This window comes from Epinephelus lanceolatus, chromosome 24 (genome assembly GCF_041903045.1).
Source record: "Epinephelus lanceolatus isolate andai-2023 chromosome 24, ASM4190304v1, whole genome shotgun sequence".
Taxonomy (NCBI): domain Eukaryota; kingdom Metazoa; phylum Chordata; class Actinopteri; order Perciformes; family Serranidae; genus Epinephelus; species Epinephelus lanceolatus.
The window spans coordinates 23,709,712-23,727,747 of NC_135757.1; the positions used below are offsets into that span (position 1 = coordinate 23,709,712).

Sequence of the window (18,036 nt, forward strand, 5' to 3'; positions counted from 1 at the left end):
TATTATCCTTTGTTTTTGTGTCTAAGTGAGAAATGCGAGCAACGTTTTTTAACTGGTCCAGTACTGAGGGAGAGCACTGCAGGCAGCAGTGACGAAACAGGCTGCAATGTAATCACTTGGGGCATTTGTACACCGTCACTTTACATCCACTACAAATGCTCGTTTTTGCCACTGACAGGCTCAAATTGTTGTTAGGTATCTGACAACATAATAGAAAGCATCCCCACATAGACTAGATAGACCTTTTTGTTTAATCACTAACAGTTTCAAAAAAAACATTGCCAAACCCACCAAACTCCATTTAAATAACAGTCATTTTAGCATGTAGAGAGCCAGCATGTTTTCACATCTAACTGGGTGAATTAAGTGTTTATCTCAACCAAGCCTAAGGTGGGGATTGTTGGAACAGCGGAAAAATGAACCAAGATGGTTTTCATGAGTTTTATTTTGTTTATGTCAACTTTAGATTAAGTGTGTTATACAATGTTAAAATTACTGTTTATTTCAGTGGAGTCTGGTGGGTTTGGTGACGGTGATTTCAGGGCTGTTTCTAGTTGAACAAAAAGGATCTTTTTCTTTAACATAAAGATCTATTTGTGTAGGGATCCTTTCCATAGTGCTGTGAGATACTTACGATAATAATCTGAGTCTGTCAGTGACAAAAACAAGCTCTTTCAGTGGACGTAAATTGACGGTGCACAGTTGCTCATTTGTATTATGTTGCACTCGGTTCCTCTGCTGCAGCGTTATAAATAGCTCAATACTGGACCAATTAAAAAAATTATTGTTCCCATTAGTCACTTAGACATAAAAACATGAGAAAATAGGGTCCAGGTTAAAAAGTACCAGAGTTACCTTTTAAATTAGCACACTGTCTGCGCAGAACACTAATCCACTGGCAGATAGTAAAGAGAGGAACACATCATAACAGACAAAACACAAATATGTGAACCAGTGCTTCATGATGTTTTTGTTTTGCCTTGGTCATTTGTATAAAGCAGTATTGTAATTAAGCAGTGTTAACAAGCAGATGTGCTCCAAATATTAATTGAAATTCTTGATCGCTTTCCTGGATGCAGTTCAACAGATTGAAATCATAATGTTGAGGCTTTATCGACTTTATAGGCCTGAGAGGGATAATTCACTTCGGTACCGAGATGGGTTTTGAGCGCCAAATTATTTGAAATTTTAATATCCCAAAAATCAAAGCAAAGGAGCTCTATAAAACAGAAGCTCATGATGTTAATTACTCCATATTCACTGTATTGTGACTCCACTGACATGTTTGGAAAGATGATACAACTGTGAAATTGTTAGAAATAATATTGCTTCGACATAAGTAAAGGCCAGTTTGGATCATTTTTATTTATTTCTTTTCTTTTTACAGACAGAGACAAAATGAGATTTTACTGAAATACAAGTGTAATCAAATGCCACACTGAGTTTCTTCCAGATATGTGAAGATGAGCTGCTGGTGAAACATTGCAAAGGTTTGCTGTAATGTTTTGACCGCGCTCGGATGAAATGAAAGCAGTATTAGTTGTGGGATGATGTCCCTAATCATCTGTAATATGAAGGAGTGTTTTTGCCATGACTTCTTGTTTTTAACTAGTGCCATTTGAAAAGGGTGGAGGTGTAAAAGTGGATGCCTTCTGCATGTAACCCTCACCTCAGCCAACACTCCAAGCCCCCCTTTTCATTCATGTCTACCCCCATTTCTGTCGGGGGTCACTGATGACATACTCCTAGTGTGCTTCATTTGCAAAGCAGTGATGAACCACCAGACACCAAGACCCATTTTACACAGCAAAGACCGAGTTAGGGTTGTAAAGATCAAGCGCGCCCATCCTTTGCTGGGTGCAGAATGGATGTAACATAAACGTAACATCAGCATTTTTCTAACAAATCTTGATTTTTCATGTTTTTCATTTTAACTGTTTTGTTGACTTTTTGTTGTACTAACTACCATCAGCCTAACCCGATGATAACGTGAGCCTTCAGTGATCTGTGACACTTTTTTTTTTTTGCATCATGAAATGTTTTGTTTTTGTTTTGTTTTTTTTAAATTGTCATTGCTGTAAAGTATTTTCTATATGGTTTATGCATGGTGGAATTAAATTATTAAATATGGCTCTCAGCTGGTTCATGTCTGAATTTTGTTCAGAGCTGACTCTCCAGGTGTCAAATGGAAACAGGCAAGTTTTCTACAGAAACAAATAAGAGACATAGGTGTTTTGATTTTAACAGCTAGTGATTACAACACCGCTGAATTCATAGCATAGAAATATTTTACTTTGAAAATCCATGTATCTGTATTTATTTTTTTGTTGTGAATTAACCTCTTTGAAATGAAAATATTAAATTTAGGGATTTTCAATTTTGAATATATTTGAATATATTATTTTTTAATGGTCAGTTTCAGAATTTAAAGAAAAAATAGATTCAGGTTGCTCAAATAAAAGGCCCCCATTTCCCTGACTCAATACTAAAGAGAAACACATTTATTTTATTTCATATGGGCCACTCTGCATGATGAATACTTTTACTTTTTGTTTCTTTTGTACTTTTACCTGAGTAAAAGATTTGAGCGCTTCTTCCACCACTGCAACCGTGTCAAATTAGTCCATCAGCTCAATGCTAAGACTTAATGGGAATTGCCATTAACGCGCTAATGCAAATTAGAATTGCGAGAATATCATCCTTACAAATTATGTTACTTTCAAATTCTTGACATAAATAGAAATATGTGCTCATACTTAGAGGCATATATTCCCCATGCTGTCTGGAAGCAAACTAATAGCGGCTGACTTCTGTCCCTGTGTCCAGTTGTTGTTATAGGCTAATTAAAGATGCTTATGCTAGATAGGCTCTTTGTGTTAGCCTACCAGGTACAGTTATCCCCTGATGTGGCAAATAACTGCAAGTCACACAGTTATTTATATATATATATATATATATATATATATATATATATATATACATATTTTTTTTTTTTTTTTTCAAAATTGTGCAAATAAACAAGAGGGAAGTCAACAGATTTACATGACCCTGTAGCTTAAAGGAAGCGATCCACAAATGTGAAAAACCAGTTTCAGATCCAAAAATGGGTGAATTTGACTTCACATATATTTGCTGTAGTGCAACTCTATACATTTGTAAAACCTGTGACATTTTCATGTTAAATTAAAGCACGTGTTTACAGAGTAAGTTATGCGCATTTGCAAATCAATCTGTATTTTTGTGGATTTGACTTTACATAACACAGATATTTTAAAAAAACGTGTTTGGACAGTGAAATATTTGTGGATCATGGTACACATTTGTAGATTGTCTTGTTTGGGTTATAAATAATGAGGTCCAATAAAAACTTCCATACCTAACTGAATACATACAACACATAGTGTGCATTCCAGACTTTAATGATAACAGTTGTAGAAAATATATTTCGTAATATAAAAGTAATATGAAAATAAATTAAATTGCACAACAATTAAATGAAATGTAGGGAAAAGAAAAAAAAAACACAAAAACAATGTGCAACACTACTCCTTGTTTTATCATATTCAATATGACATTGATTATTAGGAGCAGTCTGATTTTCTCCACCATTTAAGTTCATTTTAGTAACTCTTGTACTCATCATATTCCTATTGTTACTTTATTAGACACTGGTTTTTGCTTCTACTCCTTGAAAACACTTTTATTGTGCATATTTGTATATTTTGCCAGATATTTAATACTGTTTCTAAAACTAGGCCTAGTGAGTGACCCTGACCCGAGGAACCCACTGGTTGTCTGGTTGTGGAACACTGAAACTGCGGTTACTGTACTTAGTGTTAATGTAATTTGAAGCATTCACTGGCTCAAGAATCTCCGGGATAAATTATGTTCAATTGAATTGCATTAAATAAAAATCCTTGATTCTATTTGGAATTATATAATTATGAGACAACGGGAAGATCATGTTCCATTGTTCTCTATTTAAGTATGACTATCTGTGACAGTTGGAAGTCGTTATATGCTCCAGTGTTGTTGCACTTTTTTATGACATAAATGGTTTTAAATAGCGCAGAAGCCACTTTTGTAACTTTTAAATAGTGTCGTGAAGTACACACGGCTCGTGCGTCTGTTCAACATGTGACGTCAGCTCAACCATGGTTGGCCTTCTCCCATTGGCTGTTGCTTTATTGGGGCGCCGCTGTGTCGGGAGGTCACAGAGCTTCACGGTCGACGGAGGCAATTGACCAACATGGTTACACGGCGGTTATTACCGCTTATTTTATTGTCAGTATTATAGTTGAAGTATAAGGTAGACAGGGTCGGGACTGTCAGCAAACTGTGGTGAAAAAACACGACACGCAGGAGAGGTTTTCCGGCCATGGACATCGGGACGTGACACTGGCTCTGCAGAGGACCGTAGCAGGAAAACGCAGCAAAAAATGTGGTTAAATCAGCTTCTCGGACTAATGGGTGAGTCACTATTACCCATTGTGAAAACACTTATAAACAATGTTGCTTTGGTGAGTCTGTTGTATTTTCCATGCAAAGCCGTGTATAAGGTAAATAATTTGTGTGTTTCAGCTAACGATTTTTTTTAGGTTGAACGTCACGCGCGAGCTGTTAGCGTAACGGTAACTTACAGGGATTGCAGTCAGCGATGTTTTTGCGACTAATGTGTGAATTACTATCAACCTAACACCAAAATGCGTATGAACCATGTTATTTTGTGACTTTGTTCTATTTTCCACGTAAACTGTGTGTATGGTAGTTATTTTGTGCGTGTGTCAGCTAACGCAAAGTCAAGTTAGGTTGAACGTCAAGGGCCAACAGCTAGCTTAAAAGCTAGCGTCTCGCCAGTTAATTTAAATCAAAGAGCATGGATACCAAGAGGCGAAGCTCCGTTGAATTTTTGCCAACAGCCACTAGGGGCGCTAACGCCATTTTGGACTGTTGAGCTTGGACTGTTGCGCCCAGACAACATGCAAGATGTTAAGGAGAGAGGAGGAAAAAGTAAAAGAAAACAGTGTAGTGCAATTAACTGCAACAACTATCAGTGGAACACCCCGCACCTGGCCTTCCACCGTTTCCCGAAGGATCCCGACAGAGGTGTACGTTTTAAAGTGTTTTAATATCAATTTAATATGCCAGTTTTGGTTGGAAGATATATGTATGTATGTATATATATATATATATAGCTTATATATTATTGTTATTAATACTGTCCCCTTACTGTACAAACTGTAAATAAATCTTTATTCCTGACTATGTGACGTCGCCATTAATGTGTTTCTAGTTAAAATATTGATTTTTTTATTATTATTTATTAATTTTTTTGGTAGATTGGCATATGGGGTGATTTTGATGGAGTAATTAAGTTAATCTTCTCATAAGTGGATGTAATATGTAGAGATGCCATCTAGGCCGTTTTTCCTCGTTTTGTTTTTTTTAAAGTCTATATTTTGCTTTACAAAAACGTGAAAAAGCAGCTGTGACCAAGCTATCACGAGGTGAGTAGCATTGTAAGCATAATTAATAGCGATATACTTCAGTTTGTCTGTGTGTTTTTGTATGCAAGCGGGTCTGCTGCGGTCTGCTGACAGTCCAGTATGGCGGCGGTAGAACGAAACCATGGACGATTCTGTTGCTATGGGGCGTTCTATTGAGCTTCGCCTCTCGGTATCCATGCTCTTTGCTTAAATGGATAGAGTGCCAAAGTCACGCCCCGTCCGGTAGAGCTCATGGGACCTTAGATCAGAAAAAAATATGAATGGCAGTTAATGGGGAGAACAATATTATCTTTTGTTCCCGTTTGAGTTGCGACATGAAATCTGAATATGTTGTTAATGAATTTAAAACATATATTTTAAGGTCAAGAAAGTCATACTTTGTGGTAAAACTGTTGAGATATAAGCTTTTTAATTAGAAAGACTCAAGAGTACACAGGAGGAGGTCGCGTATGTGACATCATAGCTTTCGCTCACTTCCTGCAGCTTGGCACTCTATTGCAGACTGATTAGCCAAGCCAAACTAAATCCTAAACATCAGCTCTATTTTCTTATATAGTTATGCTTGAATGAGATGCTCTAATCTGTGCAGCCAAATGTGAAACTAAATTGGCCATTTGCCATGCATTCACCCACAAATCTTCAGTAGTTAGTTTGATAGGTCCGCTTTTTAAACCCTCTACGGTGTTGTGTAACCGCTAGGTACTAGGTGATACGTCATTCTTGGCTGTTAATACTCACACGATTTATCCCCAGTTATGTTGCAGTTCTTCATAAAAGAGCTAGGGCCATAAGGGAACCCATAGTACTGTTGATATTATGCCATGACTCTCTGGAGGCCATGTTTAGACCGTCTGTGGGCCTTTACGCATGGTTCAGCCCTATCAACTCCCTCCCCAAAAAAAAAAAGGTCTGCAAAAGTCCCTTATTGTCATTTTACACGCTGAAAAAAAAATGGATTCACAGAAATGGATGAGTTAAGTTTGTTTTTTTAATTTTCTAAGGAAGTCTTATTTGATAATTAATTAGTGCAAAATGCTCAAATGTTGCCTTGAGGCAGCACTGTACATTTATGGAATCATAACAGCATGACAGCTTTTGATATTGTATATGTTGGTTTGTATACTGTTTAAATGCTTATCAGTCATCATAATTTTCTTTTTAAATCTGCATATTAATTTACATACATTTAATAATATTAGTTGCATCACAGTTCAGGCTAATACACCAAGGGATGCAAGACAATATCAGCATGTCATTGGTATTAATTTTACACAATGAATGAAAATTACAAACATTAAAAGCATTGTATTTCATGTGTCCATCAGCTGATGGGCCGTTATGGTGCTATATTGGGGTCAAATGTTACTGTACTTGAGAAAATAAAATTTGAAACTGAAAATTGAAGTTTTGATCTTGAATTTTGAAAAATACATCAGGGCTTAAAATTAACTTTTTTACATGGTAGCACTGGTGCTCCTAACTTCAAAAGTTAGGAGCACCAGCAAAATTTTGCTCCCAATTATATTTTGAGGTCGCACAGATGAAATTTTGGTCACATATGTGACCAAAACAGTCGCAATTTCGAGCCCTGTACATCAATGTATTCAAAATGAAAATAAGTGTACAGAAAGTTTTTTCAGGTTAAATATAATTATGAATCACTCTGGTAATTCTTTTGAATAAATTATTTATTTTCATTTTTCACTTTCATATATTTAGATATTTGAGATCCTATTTTTTTGAGTTGCACATTTTATCTTTTCAGATTGAGATCTTAGTTTTTACAGTTTCAAATCTTTTTTCAGTTTCAGATTTTTCTTTTTCACTTTCAGATCTTTTCTTTTCAGTTTCAGACTTTTGGCCCTGATCTAGCGTGGGGGTGTGACATCAACTAAGAGGGGTGTGGAATCATGACAGACAGCTTAACAAAAAGGCTAGGGACCGTCCCCTATCACGTTGCTTTCAGGGAACGTAGGAACTAATACATTTCAACTCAACACTTTATTTAGGCTACACCGTGTAAACAATTACGAAAAAAAAACTTGAATGGAAATGCCAGAAATTAGAAAAAAAGCTGAAACATTGCAAAAAAAAAATCTACGCTTGGAGGGGGTGGAAAAGTCAGCATATCGATATTAGGAAAATGCAACTTTGGGCAATGGAAACAGATTTAGCGAATAAACGGTGACATAGGCTACCGGATCCTACTTCTACTTCACTTCCGCTCCACGAGTCCACAGTCAAAAAATGGCAGGAGAGGAAGAGAGCGTGAGATATGTCTGGAGCAACGACAAAACTGAATGTAGCCAAGAGGTTCCCAAGGAATCTTTCCATCTCGTCGTAGTCATGGATGTGCCTGTAGTTGTTTACATCAGTTGTGGACATGAGACACTCTCAATGACGTCATCTCATGGCGCCCTCCCTTCCCCGTTTGACCTTTTGCATTTTTATTTTTATTTTTCACTGCTATGTTTTATTTTATTTATTATGGTGGCAACATGCAGTATGTCAAGAAAGACACACCAGGACACTAAAAACAGGCATTCAAATGTTAAATAAATAAACACTAAATTATAACTCACTATCTTGTTTTGAATATGCTTACGATCTTAAATGCATTCATTCCTGTTCTTACCATAATGGTACAGTGTTGCTTTAAAGTAACATACCCAAAAGTTTATGCTCATGAACATCATAGAAGTACATTAATGAGGACGGAAAGCAAGTAGTGAAAGATGAAGATGCATTGACATTTTTTGGTGGGTACATTTTCATCTATCCACAGTAAATTTACATGACACCGCCCATAAGCTTTTTAGCTGGATAAAGTGAGTGTGTTGTACCTGTTGAAGGACATTATAGCATATTTGTCGACAGTTTCACAGAAGTTAGGGCAGTTTATGGCAGGTTTCTCTGCAGTGGGAGTGAGAAGTGCTTTGCCTCCCTCTGGAGGACAATGAAGGGAATTACAGCTGCAACCAATAGATGGTGTGTTGTTCTCTAGTTGTGCTCAAGTGTTAACATGGCTGCATTCGGGGCTGTTGGTTTTACATTTGTTTGAGGATTTCTGCTAGTGAAACCAGATATATTGTCAAGAAGTATGGATGTCTCATATAGTGAAGTATTGTAAAACTGTACCACATCTATGCTTTTATTGGTCAGTAATATTAAATCAGCCATTTAAACAGTCTCTTTATTATATTTGGCTTCTTTTTGATGCTTCCTTATTATATTGCATTGTGTTTCCATACTGTTTACTTGCTCCAATTTACTTATTTTAGGTACTTACATATTGCTTTGTATTTTTTTCTACTAATGCTTCCTGTTTTCCCTGTCCCTCTGCTGCTGTAATGTTGCAAATTTCCCAGCTGTGGGACAAATAAAGTACAACTTACCTGAGATTGACTTCACTATATCTGTAGTTCCTATTTAAAGGCTTCCTCTTAAGTAGTATCCAGTGCCTCGTTGGCGCAGTAGGCAGCGCGTCAGTCTCATAATCTGAAGGTCGTGAGTTCGAGCCTCACACGGGGCAGATGTTTTGCTGCTGAAGTCTATCTTTGTTAAGAGCACATCTTCTGTTAGGAAACTGTATATACAACGCCAATACAACTTTTGCTGTATTGTATTACACCATATTGTGTTATGGTAGACATTTTTATTACACTAGATGCTATTATATTTCTACTACACTTATTTAATCATACGGACAAAAGCTAAGGATCATTACTCAGTCACATTACCCTTGTGTATGCTTTTTACTTCGACCAGACTTGTTGACAATGCTGCTTTTAATAGCGTAACTTTTAATTTACCTAGTGATTTTGTCTTATGCTTCTATTCTTTTTGTCAGACTGTTTATTTGTGAAGAAGAAGACAACAGTGCAGTGGTGCAGAGTTCAAAGAATGCTGAGTGATTGATGTGATAGGTGATTAGGTGGTGATGTACAGTGCGTACATGTATACGTACATGTGTATACAGGAAACACTACACCACCATGATCTCCTGTGCCGGTATATGCATTGCTATAAAAACACAGGTTTTGTGTGTCACCCCAAGCCCGGCTAGCTCAGTCGGTAGAGCATGAGACTCTTAATCTCAGGGTCGTGGGTTCGAGCCCCACGTTGGGCGCATATCTTTTTATCGCCAACTTTCTTTTCCCCTTCCGTGCGCTTATTGTGAGCTGGGTACTCAAGCTTCCCAAAAACCTCAAACGTAAAGGCCAGTATAAAAAATTGTGATTTATTCTTAATGTGAGAGAGGTAAGTTGATTTTTAGTTCACCAAGGGTACGTCCCAAGTCTCTTATTTTATACTGCTAACTCCTAACTCCTTACTTGAACCGGAAGTCGTTCGAGGTCCGGCATCTCATGTCTCTTATTCCTGCCAGTAAGGAGTTAGCATTAGGAGTTAGGAGGGATCTGTTAGGTGCGATGAGTAATGTAACACGAGAGGTTCCTAACAGGAAGTCTTTTTCAGCTTGAGGCCCTGACGTATAAATACCCGCCCCCTGTCTTGCTCATTTGAACGAGATGGCAGAGAAACAGCGCAAGTGTACCCGTTACATGCATTCTTTGCAATGAAACGCTGTTATTCACATGCCTACGTCACTACAAAGAGTAACGTTGATGATATTTTGTGCAAGACTTGCACGTCACACACACAACACATTTGCCCATCATTAATTGTCCTGCATGTCATGTGAGTGGAATAATGTTTAATCACTTGTAGGTAATATTAATTGTTAATATTAATATTAATCAATATTATTACTTTCATTAATGTTGTTGTAAGCTACTGCCATTACCATCTGTCCTGCATCTCTTTCTGTCTCTCTGTCTCTGTCTCCCCTTCTGTCTCATTGTGTCATATGGATTACTGTTAATTTATTATGCTGATCTGTTCTGTACGACATCTATTGCACGTCTGTCCGTCCTGGAAGAGGGATCCCTCCTCAGTTGCTCTTCCTGAGGTTTCTACCGTTTTTTTCCCCGTTAAAGGTTTTTTTTTTTAGGGGAGTTTTTCCTGATCAGCTGTGAGGGTCTTAAGGACAGAGGGATGTCGTATGCTGTAAAGCCCTGTGAGGCAAATTGTGATTTGTGATATTGGGCTTTATAAATAAAATTGAATTGACTGAGGTAGACTGACAGGTCTGATACGTCTTATTCACTCACTCAGCTGACTTGTTGAATGATGGTGAGTGGATTTAATAATAGTGATGTGGTAATAATAGTGAACAATGGTAATACATGTAAAAGTGTGTGACCAAATTCATGATGGGGGGTGGGGGGGTTACGGCTTTGATCAGCGAATATAATGTGACTTGGGATGTATGCCAAACGCTGGTTCCGTTATGCAGCAGATCCAGCTGTGCCGCCATCATCAGAAAAGGACGTCGCTTTACGTGATGCTTCAGAGTAAGGCCGTCTCATGTCTCTTAATCAGCAATCCTCACTCCTCACTCCTAACTCCTGACTCCTTGCATGTTTCCTAAGTGGGAGGGACTAAACAGTTAGGTTAGGTGGCTAGGTAAGGTGGTTAGCAGTAATTTTAAGGGACTTGGGACGCACCCCAGATCATTGTTGACTCCACAGTACAATTCCATCTGTTTGTGTTTGAATAGTCACGCTTTCTAGAAAAAGACGACAAAATTTCTTCAATTCAAGCATTGGTGGTTCAGTGGTAGAATTCTCGCCTGCCACGCGGGAGGCCCGGGTTCGATTCCCGGCCAATGCAACATCCTTTTGACAATTCTGAGATTTTGTACTGCACTGTACTGTATAAGTTGTCCCAATATGCAAGGCTTGAAATTAGCTTTTTTACAGACACCTGCTGTTCACATCCTATCCCATCTCCAGTACCCCCTCTGTTACTTGCCCCACTAATAAAAACAAATATCCAAAACAGAGTGGCAATGGAATACAGATTTTCAAAAATGAATAGTTACTTTGTCCATTTAATGGCAACCGATATGTACCTGTCAGATATTGTCCACATTTTTCAATGTTGTAGAGCAAAATAGCTTAGGTGACAGCTAAGCTTGACAAAGTTAGAGATGGTGAGCCCATGTCTATGCATAAAGGCTGGTGCACTCACCCCTTTTTATATGAAGGAGACAGTTCAAACCCGGCCATGTGTGGTGTATCTGAGTGCCCGTATCTAAGTCCCCTATCCACGAGATTTTGAATTCCCACTTCCAAAATAAGTTTTTGCATTGTTGAATGTTGGATTGAGGAGGGCGCAGTGAGTGTTTCATTCTGGTTGTGGAACATTGGACCAGCTTGAAGAGCTGCCAGAGTCACCAAGTCACAGAATATGGTGTAGGAGGAAAAATTGATACTTAACTTTGTCATATGTATGCTGTGTTTTGATATTCCCTATTACATATTGTGAGTCATGGTCTGTCTGCTGTGAATAACACAGTCTTATAGGCATTGGTGGTTCAGTGGTAGAATTCTCGCCTGCCACGCGGGAGGCCCGGGTTCGATTCCCGGCCAATGCAACATCCTTTTGACAATTCTGAGATTTCGTACTGCACTGCACGATATGTACCTGTCAGATATTGTCCACATTTTTCAATGTTGTAGAGCAAAATAGCTTAGGTGACAGCTAAGCTTGACAAAGTTAGAGATGGTGAGCCCATGTCTATGCATAAAGGCTGGTGCACTCACCCCTTTTTATATGAAGGAGACAGTTCAAACCCGGCCATGTGTGGCGTATCTGGCGGTGATTTTGCGGTAAAATTCCTTGTGGGGAGGGAAACAGCTGAATCTTCCCGCCGTGCAGCACCCTCAGTTGGCATGGTTGGAGATGAAACCCTCGAAAGGCTCCCATGTCGATGAACAGCGCTGAACGGGTGAGTGGCGCTGAACTCCCGTCTTTGTCGGATTGTTTATGCTGAAAAATCTAGGGCTGTATCCAAATATTCGGATATTCGAATATTCATTTCTATGATTAGATTATAATAATAATAATGTCAAAATATCATTTACAGACCGATTTAACAGACGATCACTGCTGCCCGACCCGCAGGTCCATTTGCGGGTCCTTCGGGTTACGGGTCGACCCGCGCATCACTGCTCAGCTCAGTCTATAAAGGCTGTACACACAATAGTAAGGCTATAGACATTATATTCTATTCAGGCCGGCAGAACCAGCAGCGCATCAGCTCTACAGTGCACAGCACTGCCGATTAACCATTTTATTGCAGCACAGAGTGTCTGCCAGCAACCAATTACTTGCAGAGGCTTCCTACAACTTGTTTCAACGGTTCCAATTTAATCAGAAGACAAATTAAACAGGATGACTAGCCAATGTGAAAATCAAAAGAAAGCATAGAATAATGTACTGAAGGAGACTGTTGTGCCAACACATTTTTTTGTGGTTTGAGAGCAAAGATCCGGTCGCCACTGTGCAAAACTCCACAATACAATTAGGTCCGAAAAAACCCCGGAGTCCGCTCGATTAACTTTACCCAAGTTGCTCTCTAGCACCGAAATTGAGTTTGTCAGGTCGCCCAGTCGGTCGTTTATTCCGTCCAACTTGGAGCTGAACTCAGAGCGGAGTGCTTTTAACTCCGTTAGCACGTCGGCTATATTAGCTATGTTGCTAGCTTCGTTATCCTCAACCGGCGGTGCTGCCTTGGCGCTCCGTGAGCTTGTTTTGTGATCTTTTGTAAAGATGTCGCACTCCTTGGCTGTTGAGGGGTTTGACATAGTCTGTTTCATGTAGATGGTCAGGTTTGTAAAAGTTTAGGGCGATTTTGTGTGCGAAGTTGTGTGGAGCCTACACACTATGCTGCCATCTTAGTTTGGGTCCAAACCCCGCCCCCATGGATGCTGTTTTTTGACATTTCCCATTTCATATTGTGGGTCACTGTTTCAGTGCAGTGCGGAAGTTGTTAGTGTGAGCATTGGTGGTTCAGTGGTAGAATTCTCGCCTGCCACGCGGGAGGCCCGGGTTCGATTCCCGGCCAATGCAACAATCTTTTGACATTTCTGATGTAGTGTATCTTATGGTACGTTAACACATGACTTTTTCTTCAATTACAGGATTTCAGTATACTGAAACAGCAGAGTTTTGTGAGTTCCGTTAGACAGAGGTGAAGTGTAGTACAGAGTTATTGCTTTGTATAGGAAAGAATATTGCCATCTCAACACAGTGGGGAACTGGAACCAGGCAGGACATACAGCACCAGTATTTTCTCCTGGTTCAGAATCAGGGTGAAGAGGTTTCACTCCTGGAGAAGGGCTGGACTCTTGCCTTTTGAGTTTCCCAGTGTAAGAGGTGCCAGGAGGTTGTGGGAATTCTCACCAGCCCCTGACTCAGTGCCGCTGTGCTGCAGTTCTCCCAGGGTAATGATAGGGTTGCCTCGATGCAACTGTGAGTTGCTTAGAGGAGGTCTCTGACTGTTGTTTGTACTCATGCACCAAACAGCAGTTTGGAGTGCTTGGCCATCTTGGAGTTTCTGGTGGGTGTCCTAGAAAAGTACTGTATAAGTTGTCCCAATATGCAGGGCTTGAAATTAACTTTTTTACAGACACCTGCTGTTCACAACAAAAGTACTGAGAGCTGAATACACAGAGACTTGTAAAAACACCTTTCTCTCTGTTCTCCTGCAGACAGAGGTGAGTAGAGTCTCACATCACACGGCTTATTTTGGGGGGGGGGGGGGGGGGGGATGGATGGATGGATGGTTGGTTGGTTGGGGTTTGGTTGCGGTCAGCAAGTCGCCACCACTACCTGCTTGAGTGTGGGTGACCTGGCTTTTGGACCTACTCCGGAGAAGGGGTAGGTGCGCAGCTCGGTCTCACAGACTGATTTAGCGTAGCTCGTGCAACATATAGGACGCAGTGACGGGGAAGTCGGGGGGACAACCTCATTCGGAACACCTCATGAACATTCGGAGCAGCTGATGGCACATCTCACACACTGGTGCCATCTTCCTTCCTCAAATGCAATCTCTAGTGGGGCAGTTAACATACTGATGTAATGTTGGTAAGGTTTTGTGCAGTGTGATGATATTTAAGCCCCCCTGTAATGGTAACAAAGCACATGAACACAGAGTTTAAAATGCTTAAGACTGTGTGTATGTGTATTGGTCAGGTGGTGAAATACGAAAGAAAAGAATGTCTTCTCCCCGTCGGGGAATCGAACCCCGGTCTCCCGCGTGACAGGCGGGGATACTCACCACTATACTAACGAGGAGATATTTGGCCTGTTGACTCCTCCCCTTTTAACTGTTTCAGCCCAGCACAACAGTTCAGTTCAGGTTTCAGATCAGGCAAAGTGCTCTGACGTTGTTTGATTTTATCCATGACATGACAAAATGGTGATATATTTATTGTCTTGATGGGGCTGCAGAAGCAAGTAGCACGCAGTGCAAGTATAACTTCAGTACTACCACCTTTCCCTGTAGGTCGAGAAATATTCATCAAAATTACGTTTGGAGGGACATACATAATTTCACTGCTATTTATCTGAAGCTAGGTTTTAGTTAAAAACATAACATTAAGGTACAAGCTTTGATCTACAGATTAAGAAGATTAATCTAGAATTATTTGAAAATGGCCTGGATTTTGAAACAGATTAGCCAGATTTGATGACCATGCAGAGTGCACCACCCATTGTCTTGCTGGGGGAAAGGACAAGGGGTACGTGTGTGTGTATCTTTTCATCTGGAATCAGTGAACTTTAGGAGGGGGGATGGTGGTAGTTGGCGTGTGTAGTGGAGAGTGTATGTCCCTCAGCCCCTTCCAGACAGGGCTAAAGTGTTTCCTTTATCGGATTGTTGTGTGTTACACCATGTCTTGTCATGAGATTTGAATCAGGCTCTTTCATCACCATAGCTGGCAATGTAATGCGTAGTGACAAGCATTAGTTTGTGGCATCAGTTGTTTGTTGAAATGCGTGCATTGGTGGTTCAGTGGTAGAATTCTCGCCTGCCACGCGGGAGGCCCGGGTTCGATTCCCGGCCAATGCAACAGTTGTTTTGTGGTAAAAATTTACTAGTAGAAGGTATTTTTGTGTTTAATAAAGGAATTTTGAATTTTATAGGTCTATTCCTACATTGATGCAGTGTACAGTGCATCACTTTGCGAAGCTGTATCGTTATGCCTGAAATTATGTCTATAAATAGGTCATCATTAGAATCACTACCACCACTCCTACTATCTTAAATAGCATAGACATAATGGGAGAGAGGTTGTGGTCACACTAGAGGTCGACCGATATGGATTTTTTTATGGCCACTGCCGATAGCGATGTTTTGCATCTATTTGCATGATAGAAATGTCACAATAATAACAATGAGGGGTACACAAGTGTTAATTTTAGAAAAAAACTTTATTGAACACGCACACAACACACACGACTTTCTTTAAAAAATATATATATATATTTAAGAGGTAGAGAACAAGTAATGGAAACTGTCAAATAAACATTCAAATGAAAAAGGGATTTAGTGCATTTAGTAAGCAGCATTTAAGTATATGTCTGAACGTAAATATGACTCGGTGAAGTGCTGCCATACGGGGTTGTTTTTCTCAGCCATCAGGGGATTGCTTAAAAAAGAAGAAACAAAAACACAAATTCAGTATATTTTGGTCTAGTACCTTTGTGTTAAACTCATTCTATTAACCCCATATTCTGTGCACATTATATGGGTGCATCATGGTAATAGTAATGTACAAGGCACAAAAGGCTTTCATCATTATCTCCAAAACGGCCCTGATGATAAATTGTTTGCTGGTAGATACTATTATAAGTCAAAAAGACATAATCTGGTTATCACAACAAGATATAAAATAAAATAGGCTGTTAGGTTAATTAGGTTCATTGTCAACTCATCTTTAATGCTTTTAATGTTCATGTAGCCATTGTAAAAAAGAAAACGATCAACCATAAAAAATAGTCATTGAAATGCAGTCTTTCATTTGTAAAAGAAGTGTGTCATAGTTTCCCTTTTTTCTACATAAAATAACCTTGTTGTAGGCCTATTATGCAGCCTTCTACGCAAAGACAACAGATTCGCAAAAGAAAAGCTATCAAAGAAGCTGTGAGATTTACCCTGTATGTGTGTCCTGAAAATCAGCAGTTTGAATGAGAAAATAACTGTCGATGTCAATGCACCTTAAGCAACGCATTTTGACAACTTGCTTGAGTTTCTACTCTAAAAAGCAAGCGACTTGTTGCATCTATTTTCGGTGCATTATCAACGTTAACTCAAATAAACTTAAACCACGCATAGACTATTTTCTCCTGTCATACTTCAAACAGCTCTCCGGTGAAGCAGCAGTCACACACACGCAGCAGCCCGGCCCCTCACACACATGCCGCAGATGTGTATGTGAGGGCTCCTCCTCAGACCACCGTGCCTATATCCCTGCTTGGTCGACTAGACTAGACTGAAACTCTGAAAACACCACTGAATTGATAACGTTGGCGTTATATGGTTATAATTTAATCCCTCAAGTCGTGTCCAAAGTAACTGCCTATGCATATTGACAAACTCAATGAGGCTAGCTCTCTAGCCTAGCTCTAGAATTAGCCTGTGTAGAATCGAGTTTGCTTGATAGTGATACAGTTGCAAGCATATTTAAAGACCATTCATTCGGCATTTGCATTTTTCACCCTTAAAGTTCAAGGCAGCAATACAGCTCAGTAACCAATTAAAAATACAATTCTCTGAACGATCAAAACTTAAGCCTTACTGTTCTCTCCAAGCAGCTGTGTTTATTTGGCCACTGTCCAATACTCCGGCTGTAGTGATGTGTCGGTCGCGAACTAAACTGCTCTTAGAGCCAGCTCTTTGAAGTGAACGACAGGAGCCGGCTCCTCATTGGGAGCCACTTTGTTTTTGTTTTTTTCCTCTTTTTTTCCGTTCAAACCGTGCGTGATTGGTCAATATGTGTGGTGTCGTCTGGGTGTCCGCACTGAGAAGAAGGGGGAGGGGCAGGGGTTACAGACACACAGCACTGTGAGCACATGAACAGGAGGGAGGGAGACGAGAGAGAGAAAGAGAGTAGGTTGGTACCCTAGGCACCGAGTGGGGGAGGGGAAAGCATGCGTTGCACGTGTTCTCCAGCAACACTGGGCTGCCTGCGGATGTGCCTGCCTGTAAATCAGGCCCTGAAAAAAAACGGCCTAAAAAACATATTTACTTATTTTTTCCTCTCAGTCCTCAAAGAAGCATTGTGCATTAGCTTGGTGTGAAGCAGGAAAAAACAAAAAAACAAAAAACAAAAAAAACATGTTTACTCCCCGTCGGGGAATCGAACCCCGGTCTCCCGCGTGACAGGCGGGGATACTTACCACTATACTAACGAGGAGATGTTGGAGATATTTGACTCAGCCCTTTTAACAGTACAAGGAATCAAACCCCCCTGGAGAGGGGTGGATTCATGCCTTTTCTGGAGTTGCCCAGGATGGGAGGTGCTAGGCTGGTGGGGGGATACTCACGTGTCCTTGGCTGAGCGTTGCTATCCACCTTATTTTTCACGGAAACACGGAGGCAAAACAGAACGCAGCCAGC

General features: G+C 40.0%; 8 non-coding genes across 8 annotated transcripts; 6 read left to right on the forward strand and 2 right to left on the reverse strand.

The window, feature by feature from the left end:
• The first annotated feature begins 8,966 nt into the window (after nucleotides 1-8,966).
• trnam-cau (transfer RNA methionine (anticodon CAU)) lies at nucleotides 8,967-9,039 on the forward strand. The gene has a single exon. It is a non-coding gene; the product is annotated as a tRNA-Met (tRNA).
• A 524-nt stretch (nucleotides 9,040-9,563) lies between these two features.
• Nucleotides 9,564-9,636, forward strand: trnak-cuu (transfer RNA lysine (anticodon CUU)). The gene has a single exon. It is a non-coding gene; the product is annotated as a tRNA-Lys (tRNA).
• Nucleotides 9,637-11,169: 1,533 nt separating this feature from the next.
• trnag-gcc (transfer RNA glycine (anticodon GCC)) lies at nucleotides 11,170-11,240 on the forward strand. Its single transcript has one exon. It is a non-coding gene; the product is annotated as a tRNA-Gly (tRNA).
• Nucleotides 11,241-11,935: 695 nt separating this feature from the next.
• Nucleotides 11,936-12,006, forward strand: trnag-gcc (transfer RNA glycine (anticodon GCC)). Its single transcript has one exon. It is a non-coding gene; the product is annotated as a tRNA-Gly (tRNA).
• Nucleotides 12,007-13,413: 1,407 nt separating this feature from the next.
• Nucleotides 13,414-13,484, forward strand: trnag-gcc (transfer RNA glycine (anticodon GCC)). Its single transcript has one exon. It is a non-coding gene; the product is annotated as a tRNA-Gly (tRNA).
• A 1,155-nt stretch (nucleotides 13,485-14,639) lies between these two features.
• On the reverse strand, nucleotides 14,640-14,711 carry trnad-guc (transfer RNA aspartic acid (anticodon GUC)). The gene has a single exon. It is a non-coding gene; the product is annotated as a tRNA-Asp (tRNA).
• Nucleotides 14,712-15,415: 704 nt separating this feature from the next.
• trnag-gcc (transfer RNA glycine (anticodon GCC)) lies at nucleotides 15,416-15,486 on the forward strand. The gene has a single exon. It is a non-coding gene; the product is annotated as a tRNA-Gly (tRNA).
• A 2,275-nt stretch (nucleotides 15,487-17,761) lies between these two features.
• trnad-guc (transfer RNA aspartic acid (anticodon GUC)) lies at nucleotides 17,762-17,833 on the reverse strand. Its single transcript has one exon. It is a non-coding gene; the product is annotated as a tRNA-Asp (tRNA).
• Between the last annotated feature and the right edge of the window lie 203 nt (nucleotides 17,834-18,036).